Source organism: Buteo buteo, chromosome 5 (genome assembly GCF_964188355.1).
Source record: "Buteo buteo chromosome 5, bButBut1.hap1.1, whole genome shotgun sequence".
In the NCBI taxonomy this organism is placed as follows: domain Eukaryota; kingdom Metazoa; phylum Chordata; class Aves; order Accipitriformes; family Accipitridae; genus Buteo; species Buteo buteo.
The window spans coordinates 54,587,665-54,613,879 of NC_134175.1; the positions used below are offsets into that span (position 1 = coordinate 54,587,665).

General features: G+C 38.2%; 1 protein-coding gene across 15 annotated transcripts in view; it reads right to left on the minus strand.

Moving 5' to 3' along the window:
• BAZ2B (bromodomain adjacent to zinc finger domain 2B) overlaps nt 1-21,877 on the minus strand; it is a 165,142-nt gene extending 143,265 nt beyond the window's left edge. For 13 of the 15 annotated variants that reach the window (XM_075029157.1, XM_075029165.1, XM_075029164.1 and 10 more), the window contains exon 1: nt 21,577-21,871. The gene's annotated coding sequence lies outside the window, so the exon portion shown is untranslated. Of the gene's footprint in view, nt 1-21,576 lie in introns of all 15 variants that reach the window. The other 2 variants (XM_075029154.1, XM_075029152.1) reach the window with 2 other exon arrangements.
• Between the last annotated feature and the right edge of the window lie 4,338 nt (nt 21,878-26,215).

Here is a 26,215-nt window from a genome sequence, read left to right on the forward strand (position 1 = left end):
TACAGTATGGAAATGAATCAGGTATGATCTACCGCATCACTAAAATCTAGTCCGTGATATTTAAAAAAAAAAAAAAAAAAAAAAACAAAAACCAAACAAACCAACAAACCACACATTCACTTGCGTTAAAAGATAACTATGACTATACTTTTTAAAACCCTATGGTTTTCATTTACATTTGACCAAATAAAATGGCAAGTCCTGCTTTTATTGATAAAACTGCCATCAGCTGTCCATAACCTAACCATGTGCACAATTTGTTTCACGGGACACTAGTGAGCACACAGACTTTGGTTCTGAAAACTAAAATGAAAGCTCTGGAAAACTGTGTATTATGTGCATGCATTTCACAAAGGCAAGTTTTCGTTTCACACATCAATGCAAATATTTGTTCTCTCATGTAATACTGGAATGAAAAGATAACAACAAATTAGCATGAACTGCGTTAGCATATCTGCGTCCTCAGTAAGAAATACTTACATGTGCACATGGGAATGATTCTAAGGTATTTTCACTAACAGAAATAATTGGATTGTTTATTGCTTGTATTTACATATGTAAACATCATTCTATTCACATTACTTAAGTGACCTACATCTTCTAATTGAAATCACACCAAATTTATTCCAAAAACATAATTTTGATCCAAAAAGTAAACTTTAGTATCCAGTATCCACATTCTATTATGCACAGAACACATGCAAGAAGGTACCATGCAAAAGCATTTTACTTCACGTTTCCTTACGCGCATTCTTCTGCAAGCAGTGTTCCTATGATGGTCCTTTGCATTTTCCTACTGCCATAAACCAGATCCTCCCCAGGAAATACAAGCCCACTGCAACAACCCACTCAGCAAGGACAGCGATGACAGTGGAGATATACTTGCTGAGGAATATACACACTGAGCAATCGGACAACTGTTACGGGCAAGAGTGAAGTAACACTAATACTGCCTACCATTTCCTCAGCTGGTGGGTCTAATGTGTGCATCTTCTTCAATACAGTGATTGATTTTCACAAAACTGTAGAACTTTACCTTTGAATATCTATCCTACCTTCACTTATGGCTGAAAATGAACAGAAAAGAAAAGTTACTGCATGGAATGGATAGGCACATGGACAAACAGGTGAATGGACACAGTGTTGTCATAAAATTTTACGTGTTGACAACAGGTACTTAAAAGGGAAAAAGCTACAAAGGAACCTCCTGCATAATTAGGAGTGACCAGAAGCATTATAGAAGCAGTTGAGTTTTATCAGAACTTACTTGTTCCATTTCATTAACAGCATTTGAGTTCAATCTGTTTATAATAAAGTGTGTAAATACAGGTTAATCTGCAGCTCCAAGGCTAACAAGGCTGTGGATCCATGACAATAACTATTTAAGGATTCTCAAAACTCTACATTATGTAGAATTCAAAAGTGTGTCATTTTTTAATTAATGCCATTCTATGCATCACAGGCAGATTTTTAATTGGGATGGTCCCTCGCATCACTAAGAACCACAATGTGAATACTGTACATGCATCACAGCCAAACTTTTAAGTACAAAACACAACCATGTTCAAAACAGTATCATATTCACTGGATCAGCAGCCGCACAGAATACTTTCCTGCTTTCTCTGGTGATTCTGTCCAGAAAAGGTAGTTATGTTTAAAAAGCAAAACCAAAAATGCTCCAACTTAGAATGTGCCCAGATAATAAGGCCTCAATTTTTTACAGCCTACATTCTTCTGACTACTGTGATTCAGTGTTAAGTGGGGTAAAACATTTTCCATAGTAAAGAAAACATCAGTTAATGAAATGAAAAAACTGTTGAAATCTGGTAATTTTTTTTGAGAAAAAGCGTACATTATTACATTTTGAAGACAAAAACCCCCACACTACTAAAGGTGTATTAAAATAGCATTAACGTTACTACTGAAATCATGAAAAAAGCCTAGTCACTGATTAATTTAAGGCTGAGATCCTGTAAAATAATTTTACATGCTTAGCTCCTTTAAGTGTCAGTAGGTCAATGTCTGTTTAAGAACGCAGGCACACACTTACATCCATTCAGGATTAAGATGTATTGACTTAATCTAACTGCATCTGAGTTATGACATGTGCCCTACATCTCATGGTAAACTTGTGTAGCAGGGTCACCTGAGATCTATATACTGCTTCAGTTTTCTTCCAGCAGATGCAGGCATCAATTCAAGGAATACAAGTGACAAATAAACAAGCACCTTTATAGAATCATGGAATCATTTAGTTTGGAAAAGACCCTTAAGATCATAGTGTCCAACCATAAACCTAACACTGCCAAGTCCACCACTAAACCATGTCCCTAAGCACCACATCTACACAACCTTTAAATACCTACTGGCACAGTGACTCAACAACATCCCTAGGCAGCCTGTTCCAATGATTGACAACCCTTTCAGTGAAGAAATTTTTCCTAATATCCAATCAAAACCTCCCCTGGCACAACCTGAGGCCGTCTCCTCTCATCCTATCACTTGTTACTTGGGAAAAGAGACTGACCCCCCACCTCACTACAACCTCCTTTCAGGTAGTTGTAGAGAGCAATAAGGTCTCCCCTCAGCCTCCTTTTCTCCAGGCTAAACCACCCCAGTTCCCTCAGCTGCTCCTCATAAGACTTGTGCTTTAGACCCTTCATCACCTTTGTTGCTCTTCTCTGGACACACTCCAGCACCTCAATGTCTTTCTTGTAGCGAGGGGCCCAAAACTGAACACAGTATTGAACCTGCAGCCTCAGCAGTGCCAAGTAGCGGGGAACAATCCCTTCCCTAGTCCTGCTGGCCACACTGTTTCTGATACAAGCCAGGATGTTGTTGGCCGCCTTGGCCACCGGGGCACACTGCTGACTCATACTCAGTCAGCTGTCAATCAACATCCCCAGGTCCTTTTCCGACAGGCAGTTTTGCAGCCACTCTTCCACAAGTCTAGAGCATTGCATGGGGTTGTCATGACCCAAGTGCAGACCCAGCACTTAACTTTGTTGAATTACATATAACTGGCCTGGGCCCATCGATCCAGCCTGTCCAGATCCCTCTGTAGAGCCTTCCTACCCTGAGCAGATAAACTCTCCCGCCCAACTTGGTGTCATCTGCAAACTTAGTGAAAGTGTACTCGACCCCCTCATCCGGACCATTGAAAAAGATACTAAACAGAACTGGCCCCAACACTGAGCCCTGGGGAACACCACTTGTGACCAGCTGCCAACTGGATTTGGTTCCATTCACCACCACTCTTTGGGCCCGGCAAAGGGTGTGCCCATCCAAGCCATGAGCAGCCAAGTTTCTCCAGGAGAATGCTGTGAAAAATAGTGTCAAAGGCCTTGCTAAAGTCCAGGCAGACAACATCCGCAGCCTTTCCTTCATCCACTAAGCAGGTCACCTTGTCATAGAAGGAAATCAGGTTAGTCAAGCAGGACCTGCCTTTCATAAACCCATGCTGGCTGGGCCTGATCACCTGCTTGTCCTGTATGTGCTGTGTGATGGCACTCAAGATAATCTGCTCCGTAGCCTTCCGTGACACCAACGTCAGAGTGACAGGCCTTTAGTTCCTCCTTCCAGCCCTTCCTGTAGACAGGTATCACAATTGCTAACCTCCAGTCAACTGGGACCACCGTGGTTAGCCAGGACTACTGATAAATGATTGAAAGTGGCTTGGTGAGCACTTCCACCAGCTCCCTCAGTACCCTTGGATGGATCCCATCTGGCCCCATAGACTTGGGTGTGTTTAAGTGGCATTAAGCAGCCCTCTTGGATTATGAGGTCTTCATTCTGCTTCCCATCCCTGTCTTCCAGCTCAGGGGGCTGAGTACCCAGAGAACAATTGGTCTTACTATTAAAGACTAAGGCAAAGAAGGCACTAAGTACGTCGGCCTTTTCCTCAGTCTTTGTCACTATGTTTCCCCCTGCATCCAATGAAGGATGGAGATCCTCCTCAGCCCTCCTTTTGTTACCAATGTATTGAAACATTTTTCATTGTCTTTTATGGCAGTAGCCAGATTAAGTTCTAGTTGGGCTTTGGCCCTTCTAATTTTCTCCCTGCTTAACCTCACGACATCCTTGTAGTCCTCCCGAGTTCCCTGCCCCTTCTTCCAAAGGCCATAAACTCTCTTTTCTCCCTGAGTTCCAGCCAAAGCTCTCTGTTCAGCCAGGCCGGCCTTCTTCCCCATCAGCTCATCTTTCGGCACGTAGTGACGGCCTGCTCCTGAGCTTTTTAAGATTTTCTTCTTGAAGAATGCGGAGCCTTCCTGGACTCCTTTGCCTTTCAGGACTGCCTCCCAATGGACTCTTGCCAACCAAGCCCCTCAACAGGCCAAACTCTGCCCTCCAGAAGTCCAAGGCAGCAGTTCTGCTAACTCCCCTCCTTACTCCTCTGAGAATTGAGAATTCTAGCAGTTCATGACTGCTGTGCCCAAGACAGCCTCCAACCATCACATCACCCAGAAGTCTTTCTCTGTTCGCAAACAAGGTCCAGCGGGGCGCCTTGCCTAGTTTATCTCCTTTACTGAAACACAATTTGGGAATAAATGCATACCTTCTTGCTGAATCAAGGTTTACAATCAATGTTAAGCCAGTACATTCATCTTAGTAAGCACGCTGGATCAGGTCACTTTCACTTAACAGTTCTCTGCCTTAGATGAGTTTTGCTTCAATTGCCTACATTCCATTCAGAAAATAAGCAAATACAACAAACCAGATGCCTTAATTTTTACAGTATATGTGAATTGTAGACAAACTTAAGCTCATGAGCACACTTAACTTGTTTAATTTAGCCTAACCAAAATAAAACACTTACTTTGTAAGTAACTAAGGTCCAAAAAGTTCCTTTAAAAATATCACTGTGCTATTGAAGCCACAAACCTCTCTTAAGAAAACATTAAAAAAAAACCCAAACAAAAATACTTGTTGTGCTAGAGCAAAACGTATTTCAACACTTTAGAATTAATGACCCATCTATCACATACAATCTTTCAAATTCCTAGTACTGCTATTTCTTATTCTTGTAATGAAAGTTAAAACACAGTATATCCATGTACAGAATGGCCAACCTAATAGTTAAGGCGGTTTGTGACAATTAATACACTCAGGCTTCTGTGGTCAAAAATAATGTTGTCTGCTACTAGAAGCAATCTCATAGAAAGTATAATTCTGAGATATTATTTTAAAAGCTGCATTTCAGAGAGCAATTACCCCAAAAATGCTCTGCTTATTAGTACTATGTCATTCAAATTGACAGCACTGATAGGATACCTGCTGCACTCAAAAAGAGACAAAACAAACAAACAGAGTAACATGTTTACACTAGTTTCTGATCTGTTTTTAATCTTCTCCTTTCACAGGTGATCCAGAAGGAAAACAGGCTGAGAACTGTATGTAGCAGGTGGTCTCTTTTAGCCTTTTTTTATGTACAAGTTACAACAGGTCTTCTCTAAGGCAGATGCAAGTTCTATGCCTCAGCTACTGTAAGCCCCACAGGACACGAGTACTTTCAACATTATTTTTTTTATTACTCCAGCCAAACACATTAGCACAAATTTAAGTGCAACTTACTTGCAATGTTGTGTGAAGTCTTTAGGGTAGAACATTTTTCATTTCCATTTAATATAATCCCAAAAACATACTCTTGGAGTTGACACCTACTGCTGTTTATCTTTTGGGTTTTTTTAGATCATAATTCACAAGAAACTGATACTTTTCATGTAACAGTTTTATTGTTTACTACACTGTTATCACAAGTTTTCCCAGTGAAAAGAAAGAACTTCCATTGGTCAAGTAACTAACTTATTTATGCACCTTACATGTTTTTACTAGTAGTTTCACATTATTCCCATTCCCGAAATTCTGTTCAACATTGAAGACCTTTTCAGAAAGTTCATAAAAACATATTTAAAATACATCCAAGACATAAAGCTTTATTTAAAAAGAGCTTATTGTACATAAAAAATAAAAACTTTTTAAAATAAAGTTTTAACAACATGCTGCAAAGTCTTGCTGAAAATTCTCTTCCTTGTAAAAATTTCATGCCAGCACCTCTGAGATTGTTTCAGATGGCTTGGGACTTTAGCGCTTGTAAAGCAAATTCAGAATTCCAAATTTACAGAGGAACTGGATTTTCTTGTTATTTTTCTAGTATGTGCTTTAATTTCTACCTCTAGTATATAAATTTTTACATCTTAGCTATAATATACATTATGCACACTGAAAATATTGCATTTTGTATTTCTGTGGTCCAAATATTTAAATATTTATATATGCTAATACAGACACACACAGTATCCAAAGCTTAAATAAATTTTCTAAAACTGATGATCAGTTCCAGTCAAAGACAAATATTCAAGTATAACATCAACCATTCAAATGCATCAAAGCAAACAGTCTATAGTTCCAAAAGTTCTCAAACTGAAATTTTTTTTTTTTTTTTAATTTACAATAGAACAACACAGTCAGTGCTCTAGGAATTTGTAAAATTAGTCTAGGATTAATAATTGAGGCCTGTAAGAATCCAGTCCATGGCCCAAATGTTTGTTCACACAAAGTTTCAAAAACAAAGGAATTGTTGTAATGGCTTGTCACTGATCTTAAAATGCTTTATTTGGCTAAAATAAATATTATTTTGTAAGACACCTGTGCAGTTTGGTCTGAATGGAATTTTATTTGCACGTACAAAACATTTACTAAATCAGTGCCTGAAAGGAGACAAGCACTATAGTCCAAATTGTTCATTTTTAGGATTTAAAGGAAACATACACAATTTAAGACACAACATATTTATGTATCAAATCCTGGAATCACTTGTCAAATCCAAAAAAGAAGCAGCTCTTCAACTCTCTCTTCTACTGACACATTAATCTGACTACTCATTACCTGTTCCTCAAGTCCATACAAAAATCCCATTCTCAAGTGCTTTTTTTCCAAGTCAGATGAGCCACAAAAAGGTAAAGCAAAAATTGCCAGATTAATTTAAGTATTTACTTTATCCTTCCCTCTAAAACATCTGTTCCCATGGAAAGAAAAAGAGAAACTAAGTCAGACAGTTCAGTTGCTGGCTGCTGGTTCTCCAGTTCTGCTTTTGTTCCCATGGCAACTGATGCGGCATCAGGAAAAACAAATAAAATAAAAAGGATAAACAACAGCTGAGGGTAGAAGTGCTATTTCACAAAAAGAAAAAAAAAAAGAAAAAAAAAAGAAAAAAAAAAAAAAGACCTCTCTACTCCAAAATGCTAATAAACATAAATTAAAACATTAGAGGCCCTGTGCTAGAAGTCAAAAACCAGTCTGCAAAAATAACCACAGAACTATGATGCAAAGCATCAAGCTCTTCATTTATAAAAGAATCTACACAACACAAAAACTCTTCATCATCCAGCAAAATCCTTCTTCCCCCTTCCTATATAAGAACACACATATATACTGCCATACACATAGTTGTCATTTATTTGCTCATGCATATCTGGCACCATAATAAATGAGCTTGTCCCAGGCTTATTTTAGAACATAAATAGCTTCTGTTTTTTCTCGGGGGTTTTTTGGTTTTTTTTTTCTCTTTCTGAGCAGCTCAGCCCTGAACTATCACAAGCAGCAGAGATTAAATACAAAGTATTCTCAACAAGTACTACCCAGTCATAGTTATACTTGGCCACTGTCTCAGGAGAAAACAGAATGAGACTGCTGATTGGACAAAACTTTAATCATGTCTCTGCCATATGACAAAATATAAGGGATTCCTTTGGTCTATGCACTGTTCTTTAACTCTGCCACTTCCTGGGCAGTTTTTCCTTCTGAATGCTTTTCTCCTTTGATCCTGGAACTTCTGGTTTGTTTTTCACTTTGCTGAAACTAACAATAGCTTATGGCCTACAACCTATGAGGGTCTTATTTTTCCCCCCATGTTTCCAGCTAGCTTGAGAGAGGATTGCATACACCAATATATTCTTAATGTAAGCAACACTGCAACATGCAGTTAGTTCAAGACTCTTTCTTATACATGGAAAATATATACATTAGGACTAATGTACTATCTTCAACCCTCCCCTTCCAATTTTGACAGTATTTGAGATCCAGACTATTTTAGAAACGTATGAGGCTCATCTTATCAGCTATGGTGTTAGAAGAATTTATTCAAGAAGCAAACATACCCTCTTCCCCCAGATTAATTTCCTGGAGCTGGACAGAAGGTAAAGAAATACTTAAATGGTAGGACTGGGGTAAAGACTGACTTTACAAAATCACACGTGATATACCTGAAGACTAAATATATACACACAGACACAGGGAAGGAAAGAGATATGGGAAAAATCTGTAAGGTTGAAGTTACAGTACATAAAATTATTCTCTATTACATTATCTTAATGGAAGAATGCACATTAACAAACTCAGTGCACAAAGAACAGCACAGTAAGGAACCAATAATGAAGGACAGGATAATCAGTGATGACTGAAAAAACTGTGGTGAGCAATCACAAATCAAAGATGATTACTTTTCAATCCCTCACATAAAAACATGAAACTTCTATATTCATTTAAATCTTGGAAGAATTTTTGTATTTTTAGCATCCTTATTATTCCATCTATGCAAATTATCAAAGACGCAAAACATTAAATATTAACAAAACCAAAATTAACAGCAATTAATTCAGAATAAAGGTCCATCTACACAAGTAATAAACATTTTAAGAAATAAAGGTATATATCCTTCTCTCAGAAATCAGAAGTATGAAGATTTAACAACCCTAACACTGCATTTCAATCACCATGTTCAGCAGCCACCGATAAACACATATCGCATTAATATATCTAAGTGCATTGTGATATGGCTCTCCACAGCATCCAAGGATGATTCCACAATTTAACCCGGCATCAAGTGAAAAGCACTATTTCTTGTTTTATGTTCACAAACTACTGGGTTTTATTTCACTGGGTTATTTTAGTTCCAATATCATTTTTCAGTCGTACCTCAAATGCCAAAAAAATTGTTTCCCATTTACTTTACTATTCCAAGCATGACTTTCTAGCACTTGGTCATAGCCCAAGCTGAAGACTTCTATATAATCTCACCTCATATGGAAAGTCTTCCAAAACTGATGATTCCTTTCAGTTTTATTTGCTTTTTATTCTACTTGACAGGGTGACCTGAATTAATAGTGTCCTAGATGTTCTCTGTTTTGTCCTTTTTTTTTTTTCTCTTCCAGTGGTATGTCAAACTTGCATTGTGACTCTTGCTGAACTGATGTTTTTAACAGAACTACGCATTATGACTCCAATACCTCTACCTGACAGCAGGTAATTAATTTAGAACCCATCACTGTGTATGTTTAGTTCACGTTACTCTCCCTGCTTCCCTCTATGTGCATTACTTCAAGATCATCAGTGATTAATTTCATGCAGCCACTTAGTTTCCTGAAATTCTTCCAGTTCAGTTTGATCTTTTCATAAGCATGGTGTTTTTTCCACCATGGTTAAACTTCTTTTTCATTAACAGATAAACTCAGCCTGTACCCTTTAAGGTCCTTTCAAATCACATCCTATTAAAAATACATATATACTGCATTGTAGCCGAGCCATCAAAAAATCTGACATCACTCATTGTAAACGCAAGCCACCCAGTAGCAGAAATCAATATGGGTCTCATGACTTTGTAGTATGTTGTTTGTAAACACTGTTCAAAAGGGCTTAAACTTACTTTTAATCTATATGTGGCTGCTCCTTTTTCAGAACAAAACATAAAAAATAAGTCAGAACTTCAGGAAACCAGTATCTATAAAGCATCTGGTGAATTCATGCTGAAAGCATAATTTTCTTACAAAACTAGGTATATACATGAAGTAGTTTGATGTCCCTTTGCCTACCTAATGCAACATTTTAGAGTCAGTTATGCATTTTTCTGTTATGCATTTTTTCCATGCACTAACATGGATGTTCAATAAACAAGTAATATCTTAACTTTTATTATGACACTGCAATGGCATAGAATACAGCCAATGGGCTCAGGGCTAGACAGACCCAGTCACCACACTTACTGCAAAAGAAATAACTGTCTTTTAAAGAAATTGAAGAGACACAAAATGAAAGGCCCATTATGCCCTTTTTTCAGGGGAACAGTTTAGGTTTGAATAGTTTTGACCTGAAAAATGGGCATAAACTGATTCTGTGAATGTCTTTCCATGGCTAGTAAAACAGGGAAACAATTCACAACTACCAGTCATTTACTTGTTATCCTACTTTTTTCACCAAGTAAACCATTGCAAACTTTAGAATTAAATAATATGAACAAAAAAAAAGTGACAATTAGTCATACCAGCAACTACCCCTTCTTACCAAGCCAGAGAAACCTTTCAGCATAGTACTAGATCACTGTATATCCAAAACAATACATTAATCTTCATTTCTACCCTTGACATTCTGAGATCATAAGTAACATAACTAAATAACACAGGTAACATCTCTAAACTGTTCCCTTATTTCTGTTAGGCTGCTAAGAATTATCTATCAATCTGTCTAATGCTATATGTAAACAGGGGGGTCACTGTGCATCTCCAGGCTGACTAAATCTTAACATACAAAAAATGCAACTTCTGCTTCTAAACATCAAATATTGTATGCCTCAAACATTCTTCTGAAACATCTCTGAAAAAAACTGTGTTTAGGTGTTTGTCACTGCTTTCCACAATCAGCAGTCTCACTAAACAACTCATTACAACTTGCAGTGCTATTTTTGGCTATGAATACTGGTTTACTATTTCTGGATCACCTTCTGTGTCATGGGTCTCCCTCAGAAGTCAGCATATGATTTTTTTCTAAAAAACCTGAAGTGACTATTATAAAGAATCAGACTTGAAATTTGGCACTCAAATAGCTCTTTAAAATTTAAGCAAACTTTTGCAGAAAAGTACGAATTATTTATTGAGTTATGAATCACTCAAATTATATATGGAAATAGACAATTGTAAGGGGCTGCTAAACTAAAGAATAAGATCCTGTGTATAAATAGAATATAATACAATGAACATTATACAAATCACCTAACTATCCTAGCACTCAAATTAGCTATATTACTGCCTACACTGCTGGAAGCAACAGGGATAACAAACACTGAAAAATGAACCCTTCCCTCAGTCCAAGTTTTCCAAAATTAATAGAATGCAGGCCAGTTCTGTTGAGGTCAATATATGAAGCAAAAAAAAGTAACTCAGCTTTACCAAGTGTTAGAGATCCCACTTATGTGCATTTCAAAAGTCTCCTACAACATGTAACACAGATCATTCCATAAGATGATTGCTTGTGTATTTATTTTAAGCACTTTGCAAAATACCAAAACTACAACAACTACTTAAATTAAGCATTTAGAGGCAAAGAAATTTTAAAAAGTGACTGTCCTCCCTACATGCCCGTTTTATTATCAAGTCTTCACACTATTAATGGGTCTCTCAAAACACATAATTCATTTCCATGATCGCAAAAAGACTGTAGGCTACATTTGAACACTACTCTATATAAACCACTTATATAAACACAATGAGCTTTGCAATTTGCTGTATATCCATAACATCATAATTGTTAACACTGAAGATTTACTGGCATCTACAAGAGTCAAAAGATTATAAATTTGCCTCAATGATAATCAGAAACAGCTTGATACATAGAAAACATCTCTCAAAAAAACAGTAAAGTATTCCAAGCTTCTCTGTATCTTTATCACATACAAGTAAAAGGGAAATTACCTAGCATGATCTGCTCCTTTTAGTTCCTAATGCCAGGAGAAAAAGGGCATTTTATAACTGATCGCACTTACTAGTGCACTTAACATTAGTTTTACCCTAAAATAAGCAAGAGTGAATTCCATCCTTCCCAGCATGCCCTTTGACTATTCCTTTGCATGATGAATACACTTCTTCATGCAGTTGTAAAAAACTAATTCAAAACTAACCTTCTAGACAAGGCTCAACTATAGAATCAATACTTCCCACTCTTGTTCAAAAATATGTTTGGTTCAGTGAAGACAACTTGCTACACATTTAAGCGGGGGGGGGGGAGTAAGGCTTGAAAAGCACTTCTAGAAAAGAAAAAAAAAAAAAAAAGATGACAACTGCAGAAAAATGTAGTGCTAATATCACAGCTAAATGCCAAACAACAAAGGACCTGCAGTAACAGTTTGTTGTCATTTTAGGAATACATTCTTTCCTTAAGCCTTTTTTTTCCTTTTCTAAAATTTACTTCTCCAAACACTCTTACATGCATTAAGTAGCAAGTAAACTATACAAAACCTTAAATAATATTTTTACTTGGTAGCTGTTGGCATGTTAAAACAAAAAGACAAAAAAAACCCAAACAAACCGAAAAACAAACTTGCCAAATGGAAGGCCTCTAGTATGCCATCCAGAGACAGGAGTTTGGGACATCCCTATTTTGTTTTTAAACATCCACCCACTTTGCTTAAACCCTAGCCTCCAAATCTTTCACCGATACATTGAAGGTATGAATAAATCTGAGTGCTTTCTCTACTAAGTTGCCAGAAAGACAAAGAATTGCTGGAATGTATTACTGTGATTTTTTCAATAATCTACACCCTTTCATTGTCTTTCATCAAGACTTTGGATCTCAACTTTCTTCCCATTTCTCAGACTTTCTTTGGGACAGTAGCTTTTTAACATGGTCTGTATTGACAATATGAGGAAAGAAAAAAAAAATCAATCACTGTCTGCTGTTGTCCTACTGTCAATGATTATTAAGTAGACTATTCCCATTCAGTGTTTCAAGGGAGGGGGCGGGGGGGGGGGGGGCATCCATTTACTTCTTTAGAGTCCCACTTAAGGTAATTTTCCTGAGAGAGCCAAAATGGGACTCTATTGTTTCTAATATTACAGTGGGTAAGTTAAAAAAAAAAAAACAGAGGAATTCTCCTTGCTTTGAAAGCTCTTACAACTGTGCTATAAAGAATTTCTTTCTGGCATTACAGCTGTCGTAGAGGTTGGGTCCCCAAATGATCTAACTATTGAGCACTCTTCTGCCTCACTTTTCTCCTAAACCACACAGTTGTAGTCTCAACTATTATCTCTGATCTAGTTCTTCCATCAACATTGAAAAGAAGCAGCAAGGTGCTTAAGGGTAACTCCAAGGATGAAAATGATCACAGTTGCAATGGAAAAATACTGGTTTGCATTTCCTACGGTTTAGCCTTTTTAAAATTGCTGTAACTACTTAGAAAAGACCACAGCTGAGGGAGTGATAATATCTTTTATTAAATCAACTGATACAGCTTGAAAAACTAGACTATCTTTCAGGCATATATGCCTGGTATTTTTAACTCGCTAACTGACTAACCCAGTGAGGAACCTTCCTTAATGGCTCCCCACCTTCCTGGACCCACACATATTAAGTAAGAATGTATTTACAACTTTCCTCAGCAATACCTTCTATCTATATGCCAGGTTATGAGGTAGTAACTTACAACATACTGGATCAAAAGATGCATGACAGTGGGCATTTTAGGCTCCCTTTTATTCCCACAGGAACTAAGTTCAGAAAACTGATTTTTATAGTCAGAAATATAGTTCTCCTTTTAGAAGTTCCAGTCACTATGGCAAGCAAATATACAGAAAAGTTATCAAACTACGTGTATAGTGGAAATGCCTCACAATGCCAAAACTGAAAGGGGGGGAATCAACTTTACTAACACAGCTTATACATATTACTAACCAATATTTTTAAGTATCTATTTTTCACATTAAAGCAACAGATAAGCTTACCCATGTAAGAGTGCAGTCATTTCTAATACATCCATTATTTTTTCCATGTGATACTCGGCAAGACTGTGCTTCCTACTATTTTACTACACCATCATTTTGTCTAATATAATCATATTTTATTCTTCTGGGTCTTCCTCCAAAAGCACTGGGCATACAATGCATGAAAACCACAAATTTCAGCAACTACAGTTTCAGCAAGGTAACCTTGGGTAAATCTAACAAAGATTTCTTATTCAGAAAAAAAAAAGCTACCAAAGGATACAAAGGTTGGCTGATGTTAATTTTTTAGGCTGCCTTACATAACAAGATATTGTATTTAAGATGTATGTCACTGCTTGCCCTTACACATGGTTTTTTTGAAGCTCACGGTTTATCACTTTATTCAGCATTTAGTTAAAATTAAATATTTAATACTGAGGCTGTTCTATGATGCAAGCACAGCTAAAATGAAAGGCCTCTGTGGCTGCAGTGACCAGATTTCAAATGCAGGTAGATCAATAAAAAAAAAAAATAAAAACCAAACCAAACTCAAGTACAGCCTCCACGTGTGAGTAGAATGGTTTATAATAGCTTGCAAATGACTATGTGCTTGCTGTAACCAGCTGTTCTTAAATTATGAATATGCAACCAATTCATGTTAAAGCCAAATCCCAGCACTATTTCTACAGGGAAATCCCAGTAGTTTTTGCTTGTTCTACATGTTAGTTCTGTTAAGGATACAAATAGCAGTAAGCTTGAGAACAAATAGGACCAAACTATCGGCGTTTCATGCACTAAGTCCATTATCACAGCAGGGCTTGTCAATCTCTAGAACTTTCCTATAACAGCTCAGGCAATACAACAATGATCTCCCAGCCAAAAAATAAAAATAAGATCTCCACAGCATACACGAAAGCCCCTCTGCCAAGCTAATGCTTTTTTGCTTCAGCCAATCAGATGGCCAGCCCTGACCTGCTCGAAGGCTTGCATCAAGCTTCAAACACTTAAAAACATCAATCATAAAAACAAAGACAGGACATTGAATTATACAGTATTAACCTCCAGGGTTTGCATACAAAGACCTTAGATTTATTTATGTCCTAGCACGTTAAGAGCTTCAGTACACTGTTCTTTACACCATACCGGCTGCCAATTTGATGAACCTCTCTGCCCTCAGCAGGAGTACGGTGTCTTTGATTAATGAGTGCATGCTTGTGGAAAAGTGTAAGAACATAAAATGGGGCAAAATCCACACGATTATGTCCCTACACATCCGATGGACCACTGCAATAATTTTTGTCAAACTGGTTTTCTTTTGTACAAGAAAAGACTGAGGGCTGAGGATGGGGTTGTGGGGTTATTTTGCTGATTATATTTGGATACCACACATCACTATTCTAAAATAAGTATCTGACAAAATGCAATGCATTGTTTATTAAAGAATCTTTCAGCATTCAAAAAATATTAATTCATTAATAAAAATTTATTAATAAATAGGGTCACAATCCAAAAAATTTAGCTATGTATTCAAAGTGAAGGAAAAAATACTCCCTAGAAGATTTCAATTATTAGCTTCTTGTCCAACAGTCTCACCTGAGATTCAAGCTCAAAAACAGCTAGGCAGAGTACTTTGTGCCTTTAAATCACCATATTTAAAAAATATTTTAAAGAAAAGGTTACACTTCCTGTAATTTGCAAGAAAACACTGGTAGGGATCTCCATTATTCAAAAATTAAAATTCTTCATTATCCCTGCCAACAATTCCAGAGCAGAAGTGAGTTCTGTGTGAGCCTCCAAAAAGAAGGCAACATTATCTGACAGTCACTGCATTATTTTTAAACCCACCTTCTTTTCCAAGGTTTTATACTGCAAACATTACCTGAGACAAGTATTTATTCTCAGCAGTCCGACTGATTTCAATGGGACCATTACTAATGTAAACAGTCCATCGGGTAGACCAATTTTTCAGATGGTGCTTTTACTTTTTTAGTAGTTTGAATTTTAAGGTTTTGTGTCATTCTTCCCTCAGGGGCTAGAAAAATCTCTGCAATCTCTTTTTGCCAACTACCAAGGCTTAACCCATTCAGCTCTTTACAATGCCTGACCTACATCAAGTGAAAAGAGAGTCTTAACGTTCTTTACACACAGAAAACAAGACATTCGGGAGGCCCTGATGGGTGTGAGTAGGAAGGCAATGGGAGAGATTTCACATTAATGGCAACAGGCATCATCCTTCTGAAAGAATGAAACGGACACTGACAAGCCCAGCACATCTTTTTCAAGTCCTTACTTTCAGAGACTATGTCTGAGAGATCATCTGTCACTAGGTAAGTTTTAAAAACATACACTTTCTTTGATAGTCGTCTTTTCCCCCCCCTACCTGAAAAACATTCACGTGAGAAGAAACTGTTATTAGGAATTTTGTCAAATGCATAAATTAATTCTGTTAAACTAAGCAGGGAAAAACCCTGTACCCTCCTTTCCTTGTTGCTACATTAAAAAACTGAAACAAGCCTAAGACTTCCTTACTCTCATAAAGTGTTTCTTTCACCTAGTGGTCTCATGAAGTGCTAATACCGCAATAAAATAAATCACAATTTCTCCTCCCTCCCTCCAAAAAAAAAAAAAAAAAAATCGAAATGATACTGTAAAATTAGTAACGGGTTTTTTTGTTTGTTTTATTTCCACTTAAATCTCAAAGGAACTTCTGCATCAGACTTTAAAAAGTATATTGATTTTTTTCTTTTTAAGGAATGGCTCGAGACCATAGCATTCTGTAATTGTAAATTTAGGGCAACAGAGAGATAAAAGAGTAAGCAAGAACTTAACACAGCTAATATGTGAAACTGTGTGCTAATTGGATTAAATGTTCTGCATATTTTTTTTAAACTTAAAATTGTATGATTAAGAAACAAAGTAACAGAAAAAATACTGCATCTTGCTTGGCCCTTCTGCGGAGACTGGATGAGAAGGTGGTCCCAATTTCTTTTAATGACTACGTGCACTCAACTGACCTACTCGAGTAGTGTTACTCTCTGCAAAGTAACAAACCACACATTTCAGTTTTCAAGGAAACATCTACCCAGCACACTACAGATTAAAGTCAGTGAAGACAGCTTTTCTTTCTACCTCTACCATAAGCTTGTTGTGATGTTTGTAAAAGACTAAATCCTTCTGTACATCAGAGTCCTTATCTCTGTAACAGTGAAACTAATACATTCTCACCTTCATAAAAGTACTAAGAAACACAAATTTAAAAAATTAATGTGAACCTACTATTTTCCTTATGAAAATCTTCTGGTGACCCCTTGTTGATTTGTTTGTTGCTTTTTTCTTCCCCCTTTTTTTAAATAAAGAGGCAAAAATTAGGGGAGTGGGGTGGGGGAGGATCTGTTTTCTCTAATCTTACTAAGACAGTATCCTTGTTTCTGTTCCTCATCAGTAAAGAGTAAGCAGGGAAGAACTCCCAACCCCTACAACTCACTTAAAACAAAGATGCACTTTCATTTTACCATTACACATAAAGAATACAATAAAAATAGTTTCAAAGTAAAAACATAGCAGTATAACAAAACATTTTTAAAAAGCATAAATGTCAGTCACAAAGAGGATGTTTCATTTCCTTCTTTGATGCAGTGGGGAAGATCATCTGTACCTAAATTTTGAATTCTGCATAATATTATCTTCACTACAAACTTCCAACTTCATTAAAATATGTTGACCAACACATACTTACTACATTTTGTTAATGTTCAGGACATTGTAAACTATCCAACAACCACAAAAACCACTGCTGTCCTTAGACATCGATGTCAGTGTTTCTTCTGATGACAATTTACGGTCACAAACTAGTTTATAATGTGGTATGACATAATTTACTGAATGTACTGTAGTAAAACAAAATTAAAAGTAAAACCACATTTGGGAGAAAACTGGTATGTAGATGTGGGAATCTTCATTGGGCCAAATTATCTAAGTGATGAAAACACAAAGTACCTGTAAACTTCTAATCTTCTGTAATCTTCTATTAGAATAAAGTTTACTAAATTAAAAAAAAAAAAAACACCTATTTGGTTTTATTTCAACGGGGGGGAGATCACAGTGAAGCAATTTGAACTGTGGGATGTCCTTCCTGTGTCGGGGGGGGGGGGGGGAGCAAATGGCATTTTTAGTTGTGCTAAATCTACCTCCCAACAGCTAAAATCTCTTAATCCCAAATATGCCATTATAAGAATATTGTAAAACTAAAAGTGGTCAAGTACTAATGCCTCCTTTCCCTAATTCAAGATGAGACAGAGCACAAACTTCCTTTTCTTTGCAACTGTGATATTCCACATCTTGTGTAGGAACAGAAAAGTAGCAACAAAGACATTAACAATTGCAGTTCAAGCTGGGAGTGACTGTTCTGTTTCAATTCAATGACACCACTAATGGCTTCTTAGCAGTTCCATGAAATCAACCAGCTGTCAAGTCGATGCATCAGAAGGAACAGTTATGCACTCCCATAAGAAAAAGCAACACATCAGGATGTTTTGCAAAACATCTGCTCCTTTACACTGCAGTTCTATAATAGATATGCAAACAAAGAAAACGAGAAAAAGGGCAGCAGGACCTAAGAAGAAAGACTTCCATTACTTTCTTATTTGCATTCTCAGTGTCTCCCAAAGAAACAAAAAATTCAGTCTTGTAGCACTTTCTTCCTATCGTAAAGTCAGTATAAAGATTAAACAAATCTACTGCAGTGGTCAACCAGTGCTTATTCCCTCCATAATATAAAAATATTGCTAATTTGTCTTTTGAAAATGAAAAGCATCTTATTACATGTTCATGAAAATCAACTACTCACCAAAAGGTACAAAGCATGTATTTAGTTATCTTCCCCGTAACACTATTCAAATAATTTTACAATGTTATTGACAACTTGTAATAATCTGCAAGAATGAATCTTAAAAACAATTACTTTTTGTGGGAACACTGATTTGTAAGGAACCCAGCACAGTGCTATTTAGTTAAAAAAAAATTAGGATGACAAATACCAATACCACAATTCTAGTTTATTTTCCTTATAATAATTAATTATAATAATTTCATTATAATAATATACATTAGTCACAAAACCTTATTTTGTGCCATTCAGAACAGACTTTGGGTCAGTAATGAAAAAGGAACATTGCCTGATCCTCTGAAGAAACATTTTTTTTACTCTCCAGAGTTCTATTCATGAAAAACTTCATCATAACCTGATATTAATACTCCATTGCTTGCAAGGAATTGGTACCATCTATGATTAAACAAATATCCCCTGCTTGAAGTGAACATAAGATTTCTTGAACATCAAAGAGATCCCTTAACAACTCCTAATGCTTCCTCTATACACACTTAACAAAAATTACCTTGGCTACCATTTTCTTAGTATTATGTAGTTTATTGATTTTGCAGCATTGTGACAAAATGTGTACGTAGTTTATTATAGGTATGAGAAATGAAGTATACTATCATTTTCTGAAACTACTTATCCTCTCTTGCTCACCATTTATAATCTGTCAAATCTTCTAGACCTTTGTGGCATGTGTAATTTAGAACCATCTGTTGTACATGCTTTCAAGTATTTAAAAATTTTCATCTACCTAATACTCACATAGCTTGCAAATAATTCAACCACACTTTCTGATGCATTTAAAAAAAAAAAAAAAAAACCCACACAAACCCATACACACACACACCCCCCCATCGACGTAAGTATCTGACGTTTGTCCAACATAACCTTAAGGACACTTTAGGTACATCATTCAATATGACTTGGATAGAAAAAAAAGTCTTGATGTACTAAGAGCTATTCCTATTACTTTATATGTTAACTGTTGTCAATGTTTTCCCAGCCCTGAAGACAAAGAAAATGCAAATTAAATACAGGCAGTTTCATGTTCTCATTAGTGTGACTGTAAATATGCAGCAAGTAAGACGAGTATAAGAAAAAGAATGGAGAAAAAGAACTTTACTTACAATAGTTATTTCTTATCAAGTACCCTGTGCTTCACTAAGTCATATCATGTGACCAGAAAAACTTTTATGATATTTAAAAAAAAAAAGGTGCAATTGAGAAGTAAATTAACAGAACAGTACCGTTTATTGTTTCCCTTTTCACAAAAGCTGACATAGAGCTTATAGCCAGAAGAGGGTTTTGTTTTTTTTTTTTTAAAATGAGTTTAGCATAGTAACTACGTTTTGCCACCCACGTTATATAGTATCTGGAACATAACCCAAACTACATGTAACAAATATACAGGTACTCTCCAAGCGGAACCTTTTAACATATATATTAACAAGTCTGTTGCTTCCAAATATGCCCCCCAAATCTGTCATTTAAAAATGGAACAACTGCGTATTTCCATGTTCCTCATCCCAAGTAGAAACTGTTTATTCCTCAGGGAAGATTCTGTACCAACTATTTCACATCAGATTACTACTTTCTGTAAACAAAAATAATGCAAATCCCCAGATGATTCGTTATTTAACATAAGAACTTTGGAATGTTTTTTTAAACAACCAAACGGTTAAACTAGCACTGCGCATTAAATACTAAAGGCCAGGACATAAAAAAAAAAAAAAAAAAAAAAAAAAAAAAAAAAGGAGGTGGGGCGGAATAACCCAAAAGCACAATTATCTCTCTACCTGTTACAAAACCAGACACCAAATAAAGAAGCATATTCTTTATGTTCCCTGAACGTGCAGCCTCAACTAGGAACCTTTCTCTTTAAAGTGTGGTTTACAACACACTAGATCAGGAATTCCGGGGGAAAGCACACACTCTTGGAAAAATTCCCCTTAAACTTTACATGACGTCACTGTCTGTCCCTGTAACATTTCCTAAACTTTGAGTCTAATCCAAAAGGACTTTCAGGATTTCCACTCGCTCCCTCCTAAAAGCGACGGACAGACTTGGGAATAAAAATTTGCCCAAGATGGCGAAAGGCTCGTTGTTTAGAGGGCAGAAAAATGGAGGATATTGTAATATACACAAAGGGATAAATTTCAACAACTCGGCCCGGGGCTGCAGCTGCTTGTTTCTCTTTATAAGGAAGCAACGCGCACAAAAGATAAAGGCAGAGGGGCCCGCACCGAGCCGGGTGCGCGGAACGGCGCCCGCTCCCGACCCAGCCTGCCCCACGCCCCGCCGCCCTGCTAGCGCTACACCGCGGAGTGAGGTAACACCTACGCACCCGCGCAAAGGTAGGCGGAGGCCGGGGGACGCCCGTGAAGAGGCCGAGCGCGCTCCCGCCGCCTCCCCGCGGCCCCTTCCCAACGGCCGCTCCGCCCGGCGCCGCCGAACGCCTCACGCCGGTTCCGCGCCCGCGCGCTGCCGGCCGGCACGCCTGGGCCGGCCTGACAGCCCCGGCCGGCGGGCCGGCGCCGAACGAGAAGCGCGCGGGGCGGCTCGGCGGCGGCGAGAGACGAACGGGAGCGCCGGCGGGGGACCGGAGGGGCGGGAGGGCCGCCGCGGAGCGCAGCGCGCCGCGCCGCCCCACACAAAAGAGCCGCCCCGGCGGCCGCCGCCAGCCGCTGCGCCGCCCGAGAGGCTGCGGGCGACCGCCGGGAGGGACGTGACCGTGCGCCGCCCGGCCCGGGGCCGGCCTCGCGACCGCCAGTAAAGTTTAAAATCGCTCGGGACCCGGGCCGTCCCGTCGCGAGACGCCCCAGCCCCGGCTGCCTCCCCAGGACTCGCCTCCCGGCGGCCCCTCCGCCTCCCGACCGCAGCCCTTGCCCGGGCAGGGCCCCACGGCGGGACCCGCACGGAGACGCGGCCGGCCCACCACAACAAAGAGGCGATACGCACCGGCAGGGGAAGGGTCCGCGAGGCGGGCGCCAGCCTCAACCAGGGAACGCCAGCGCGAGCTGAGAGCGGCAAAGCGCCGTAACGCTTCAGGTGTTCGGCCCGAAGAAGAGGAAAAAAAGGGAAAAAAAAAAAAAAAAAAACCAAACAAAAAAAAACTCTCCCGGTGCCGGGCGCGGAGCGGCACTCACTCACTCACCTCCGCCGTTGGGGAGAGCGCTGCCTGCCTCTCAGGTGGCTGAGGGCTGGGGTGCGCGTGCCGGGAAGGCGTCCCTTCCCGGCGCTCTCCGGAGGCTAACGCAGCTCGGGGAGGGGGCGGGGGCGCGCGCGCGGGGCGGGGGCAGCGGCGCGCGCGGGGGGGTGGTGGCGCGGGCGCGCGGGCGCGGCGGGCGCAGTGCCGGCCGCTCCGTGCCCCTCGCCGCCGCGCCAGACTGAGACGATCCCTCCTCAAGGTTTATTCAGCTTCAGCAACCAAAAGTGACGTCAGCCAGCCCAGCTCTCCTCTCTCCAACAATGCAAGTTGCTGTTAACACGACGGGAAAAAGAGCGAATTGTTTATCTCGCCCCAGCCCCGGTAATAAATGACCTATCAGCTCCTGAAAGGAGCAGGGGAGCGAGCTGCACTCCGCCTGCCCAAGCGCAGCCTTCGCACTCACGCTGTACAGTCGTTTTGCGCTCAGAAAAAAAGTTATGAACGGTTCTTCGTGTTTTTCAAGCAGCGACAAAAGGATGCAAGTCTGCGTGTGGTCATTTTTTTTAACGAAGACTTTATCGATCGGGGGAGAAACACGGTTGCCCACCTTAAGTACCTACATTAATTCTTACACTGCAAACTAAGTTCAGGTAAAAAAAAAAAAAAAAATACAGCAACAAAGAATCTGTCATACAAACAATAGCCATCCGCTGAAAAGGAAAAAAAAAAAAAAGCGACCCATTTCCGACAGAGGAGACATTTTAAAGAAGCCTAGCAAGTCAGAAATTCACAGTGGAAGCAACGTTCAACTTTTAGGCTCTAGAAGAACTAGATGAATTACATTCAAGTAAAACAGGTAACAAGGGTGGGGGAATTAAGTTAAAGTTATGGGGAAGTATTAAAATTCACCAGCTATTGACACAAGAACTAAAAAAAAAAACAAACAGTACATCTTTTAAATACCAATCTTCTCGCCTTGCCTGAAACAACCTATACAGGTTATTTGCACAAAAAATAAAAGCTGGGCTTCCCTATGCCAACCCTTCAAACTACACATATGGTATCCTCCTCTTTTTTTTCTTTCTTTGGCATAGTCTCAAACTCAGGCAGGGTTAAAGTACACTTCAAGAGCCAAAGGACTGCTCCCTACAAACCGTAACACTGTAGATTTAAAGTTATACCACAGCGCAATGAAGAAAATCTAAGTGATTTCAGTATGAGCTAGTAAAAATACTTGCAGAATTCAAGAACACATACAGCTTGTCAACCTTGTTAAATGCTACATGCAAGTATTTTAAAAATCAACATTATTTCTAAATAAAGCTGATCTCAGCATAAAGAAATATGCATATGTAGAAAGATGCCATTGTTTTCTGTTTCCTCTTCAGCCACTGGCTGTGATTTTAATTGTGCTGGAGGATCTTCATTAGTATTAACACATGGGGAGATTTCACAAAGCTGCTTCATTAGGAAAAAAAAAAAAAAAGCTTGGCAGACTAGCTCTTTTTGCATGCAATGAGAATGTCAGCCTTACCTCGGTCATTTGTAACATAATAAGTGCAAGCACAATGATTGCAATGCAGGAACATTGGGGGAAGGGCAAAAATGCTGCCTAATACGGATATGAGAAAAGAAAGCTTCTCATTACACAGTAAAATGTATGCTAAAAATTAGTGAAGACCATGTCTCACGAGACTCATGCTAAATACATTAATGTGCTGATATGTTTTTAATTATTATTTTTGTACTAGTTTATTTCATTCCCAGGATTCACATCCAGCAGCAAAGGTTTGCTAGCATTTATTGATTTTTTTTGTCCACCACATTCCCGGAATACAGATTTTAATCATTTCACTACACCACACTCAGTAATTTCATTAAAAACTGGAACCTTCCATCCCCAGAAAGGCATTTAATTTCAATGACACACAATTTCTTTTAGCAGCAAACTGCCTCAACAGTAAAAGCTGGCCTAAGGTTCAAATGCATAATTTAGTCCTGAGTTCTCCATGCTCTGCATTCCTTTGAAGCTATAATTTGACTAACTACCTAATAACTGTAATAAGGACAATGATTTCCTTATAATATGTTATTAACCCGTATTTAATTAACTCGGAGGCCAAGCTCTGTACATGTTTGATTGGGTCAGTACCTCTCTAACCTCAAAATTTACTAATAATGGTCTTGAAAAAAGAGTGTGGGATAAGAATGAGTATGGGTACAATAAATAGCTGTTTTGCTCAAAATGTTATGCATCAAAAACTCATGCATTTTCCAAGACAACAATATTGTCACTCAGGAGATAACAGGATTTTATAAGGGGAAACAAACAATGCATTTAGATAATTCACTATCAAATGTACTGCCTGTTATGTACATGTTTAATATCTCTGCTTGTAACATTTAAAATAAATTCTAGTATCTATTATTATTATGACTACTCTAAATAACCATTCTAAATATATTTTCTGCTGTTAATAAGCCAAACCATAGTATCTTGTGAAAAATAAAGACATGCGTATTTTTGGACAATGTTACGTAATCTTTGTTTCCTGTAATGCTCAGCAGGACAGAATTTAATCAACTTGAATAGAGAACCACAGGCCCCAATACATACTTCTTCTCTTCACAAAGTTCAGTCAACTGTCCAAATTTAAACCGCTGGGATATATCTGACATCAAAATATGAACAATATCGTTCTCATTGCACTGAATATTAATTTGGTCTTCAGTCAACAATTTAAAATAGTTTTAGGTAACTACAGAGTATTTTATAGTCTACACCAAAATATGTTTAAAAAGTTATTGTTTTTCCATTGGTCACAAGCAAATCAGCTTTACTACTGCAAAACTTACTAAGGTTTTAAAAATGTATTAACAATTCCTTTGTTTTAATATGCTTATTCAACAGAAGCTGTTTTTAGTGGATGCTACCGATGCATTTAAAGTGATTAACTATTACATCAGAAGGGTTCCTAGCTTTCAAATTTGGCTGTTCTCCCCCAGGCATTATTAAAGCTGTAATTCTCAATTTTAAAAAATGCGAATTCAAACTGCACCATGTATACTACAAAAACAGGATTCTTGTTTCTTTTGCTTTCTTTGTATGATGAATTAATTACAAATATAGTTGGCCTTTGCATTCGTTTCAGGCTTGCAGTGTAAGTGCCATAAAAAAAACCCCAATATACCATGTCAGAGTATTGTTTTGTAGTTCCTTTTGTCTTTTCTCCTATGCTTATTCACTCTATCGTTAATATTTCTCTAACTAGTTGCACCCACCAATGCACTCATAAATTTAATTGCTGAATTGGGAGAAAACAGAAATAAAATCAGGTAAGCTCCATATTTCCACACATGTAACCTTACACATTTGAATAATTATACTGATGTCACTAGGGCCATTTACGTACCATACATAAATGTCTGGAAGGTCAAGCCCAAAATTCCTATGGGACTATGTAGGTGGAGTTCAGTGTAATGATCTCGCCAGAGGCAAAGCCAGTTTAAGAGGTTCCTACCCCTATTCACAGGTTTACAACCCTTCATTTGTAGCAATTCAGCTGTTTGTGGGGCTACACTCTAGGGTCAGTGAGTAAAGTTAAAACTCACACAAACATTTCCAGACTCTGATCTTGTAATATGGTCTATTCGAGGCAGACCTTCTTATCCACCTAAACAAACAAAAAGTCTTTGAAAGTGTTTATAAAGACTATGCAGTATTCACTAGAGGCTAGAAACCATACTGTATACTTCCGTTAACAGATGTCCTGGAGTAGTGCTTGCAAAGCATGTATTTTGTTATTATAAAATCTATTAAGACAGATTTGACACACAGTAAGTACCAGCAGAAAGTTACCATCAAAGAAAAAATAACAAAGTTTTTGCAAGTTTAGTAGGACTAGTCATTCCTCTGATGAAGGGTAGACACAGTTAGCATTTAATGCATGCTAGTAATAAATAACCATAAAGGTCGGTTTTCATTTAAAAAAATGAATAGATCATTCAATTCTGATGTGCAATCTATATTTTAAAACATTACATTCAAAAGTATAACAGTGTAAACCAGTTAAAACCACAGCCTTCTTCCTGAATTTACTCTGTGTTCAGGAGGTTAATTCTCGTCACAGATACTTGTCATCATTGCAGAGGTTATGCTACCACTCTCTTGACGGCTATTTATACAAGTTAACATGTCTAAGTACTCCTGGCTTTATGCTCTTACACTCCTGGGTTTACTATGTCATCCTAGAGTGGTCAAATGAGGGTCTACTTCTCCTCACTATAATGAAAGATGTTAGAGGTACAAAAGGCCAAGGAATCTTTAAAAGCACAAACATGTTTTTATACAATATAAAACAAATGTAATAGCTTTGCAACTGGATTGATGTGTTCACCAAGTTGCTTCCATTAAGAAATGCTGTTTAACTGCTGAAAATCAGTATGTAG